This window comes from Polyodon spathula, chromosome 2 (assembly GCF_017654505.1).
Source record: "Polyodon spathula isolate WHYD16114869_AA chromosome 2, ASM1765450v1, whole genome shotgun sequence".
Lineage (NCBI taxonomy): Eukaryota > Metazoa > Chordata > Actinopteri > Acipenseriformes > Polyodontidae > Polyodon > Polyodon spathula.
The window spans coordinates 103,686,614-103,689,784 of record NC_054535.1 but is presented as its reverse complement, the minus strand read 5'-3'; positions in this window follow the sequence as shown (position 1 = coordinate 103,689,784).

The window sequence follows — 3,171 nt, the reverse complement described above, 5'->3', positions numbered from 1 at the left end:
TTACACGCATAATTGGAGCTGCCCATTTGTGTTTCTAGAAATGCATTTTAAATAAATACATCTTAATAAACACTTCCAAATAAAAACGAAGGCAACAGTATATCTCACAACTGAAATAAAAAACGCTTTTCCAACTTTTTTTTCCCTTTAGATGTTTGTCTCTTGATGTCTTTATATAGGTTATCAAATGTATGTTTGAGCACACAAATGAAGCAGCAGACAATGAGCTCTGAAGTGCAGGAGAGCGAGAACTCAGCACAGGGACAAATCCAACGCCTCTGACTATTGCCACGAATATGTATAATTGAACCATTTATTTGTATTGCAGTGGTAATACGCCTTCCAAGTTACAACAATATTACTTATATAACTTATACTTTCAACTAAACTTCAAGACAATGAAACAATAACTGTGCATTTAAAACACACATAGGCACGCACATTCACATACTGTGCGTGTGTGTGTGTGTGTGTGTCTGTGTGTGTGTGTGTGTGTGTGTGCATGCGTGCGTGCGTGCGTGTATATATATATACACACACACACACACACACACACACACACACACACACACACACATAATCAAGACAATTGTGTTGAATGTTCAAACCCTTTACCAATGAATTATTATTATTATTATTATTATTATTATTATTAGTAGTAGTAGTGGTAGTGGTAGTAGTATTTGGGTTTTCATGTTTTTATGGAAACAAAAACAATACACTTTAAACAATTCGTAAAACTTTGCATAATGCATGTGTAAAGATATTCTTTCATTTGTGTTTGCTATTAATAAAAACGAGTCTTTTACCTATTTTTGGTAACGCGGTCTCTTTCTTTGTCTTTCTTGAAAACAAGGTCTCAGTGAAATAACACTGAAGGAAATCCAGTGGTTTATAATGGAAGTTAATATCGGCTATAGCTATAGCCTACCTTTTCGGTGCCACTGTAATTCTTAATGACTAATCCAGTCGCACTGGGTTTATACTTGTGAATAATTCTCTAAAACAAGTTTACACAGTAAAAGTAAACAAGTATACGAAATGCATCCCAACAAGCAAACGACATTTAAACTGTTAATTCAAAGGCTTAGAGATAAGCCAAAATAGGTTGTTCCGGGAGACACCGCATACAAAACTTTAAGTAAATACATAAAAAAAAAAAAAAAAACTATCTATCTATCTATCTATCTATCTATCTATCTATCTATCTATCTATCTATCTATCTATCTATCTATCTATCTATTACGATACTTATTCGTTGTTATAATCCATGGAAAAAAGAATACTGACAAACAGCACACTGAATCAGTCTTTCTGTATTTCTTCGTATTACTGCCTATTTATAATGCATTATTTAGGCTTTTTTTGGCGTTGCTTTTGCTAATAGTATATTCTATATTTTGTATTAGAACTACAAAACTATATTACAGAATACACATTATTAGTCTATATTAGTCTAATGTACGCGTTTTATTTGATCATGCCTGTGTGCTTAACATTCTGTTTACAGAATCGATTTATTTACGGGGTCTTTTTTCATTTATGTGAAATATTCACTCACCTGGATTATCAATTGCGATCAAACTTCTCATTTTTGGGAAGTTCCGGATACCCACCTGCTTGCATTATTTTTAGTGGCTGGGCCCCAGGAATGAATAAGTAGTCTACATATTTATACACCAGTACGTGCACAATGTCTGCTATTGAAGTTTTGAAGGTGCGTTTGTTTCTGTATATACCGAGTATAATATCGGAATTCCTGATAGTAAACTGCCTGACCAATAAGAAACAGTTTATGTTTGCTTCACTTTTTTAAACCTTTTTGAAATTATAAGCCCATGTTAGCTACTTTGATTTTAAAGATCAGCATCGCATTGTTTAACAGAGATTCAATTTCATCTAATGTGAGCGTGTAGTTAATCGAATTAAATTGATACCAATTTTATATATATATATATATATATATATATATATATATATATATATATATATATATATATATATATATATATATATATATATATATTTTCGGACGGTTATTTTTTTTAAATAACCGACTTTCAATTTATCTTAGATTGATATTGAAAATCAGTTTAATTCTCAATATGAAAATAATAATAGTCTGAGTTATGTGAAATATACAAACATACAAACATACAAATATACAAACCTCTGCGTTTTAGTTTCTCATATAGAAAATAGCCATATTCAAACCAAATCTAAATATGAAAGCTATATTTACTTCAGTTGGAGCTTTACAAATTTTACACAGATAAGAAAAAATAATCTTTTAAGTCACAATGCTTCAGATAAATAACTTTGTGTTTATTTTTCAGCTGTGAAATATACCTCGTCTTTATTTTTCATTCTACAAAAACTCAGTACTGTGACACATTCTTCGTACAAATTACCCTTAGTTTGGTAGCTAAAAGCGGGATTCTGTTCGACATAACCAATTGAGTTTGATAGAGTTACCTGTGATCATATATAAACTGTACGTTTTTCATCACGGGGGGGATTGGACGACTTGGGGACGTGTTACATTTAATTACTTTTGTAGAAAAAAACAAACAAAAAAAAACTTGTAATGTGCTATGTTTTTGTGATATGTCGCACCCCTGCCTTTGATCGCATAATATTAGAACGTGATTTTAAACCAGCATGTGCCCCTCCCAAGAAGAGATCATCATCAGCAACACAATATATAATCAAATTTAAAACAGTGCAAATATAATTTAGTGATCTGCTTCTCATTTTCCATGGCCCACACATTCCACCTTCTGTCGACATCGAACAACGCAAACGCATAACAACACGTTGCTTTGCCAGCAATGGAATTCACCACGTAAACAGCACGTTTTCATCGCATAGCCTACTGGGATAAAACCCAGATCAGAATGCTGCACATTCTATGACAAGTCTAAAATTAAATTGCCATCTTATTTTAATTTCCTCCACCTAGATGATTACATGTGTGACAAAAAAAAAAGAAGAAAATACGATTTAAATGATCATGAATAATAAATTGCACACAAAGTAGGCTACAGCCAACTATTGACAATATACAGTTTAAAAACGTAATCACTGTAGGCTGTTTAATTTGGAAAGGAATGCATTGTTGAGGTAGACCTACACACTTTAAATCAATTAGAAATCAAACACATTTTATG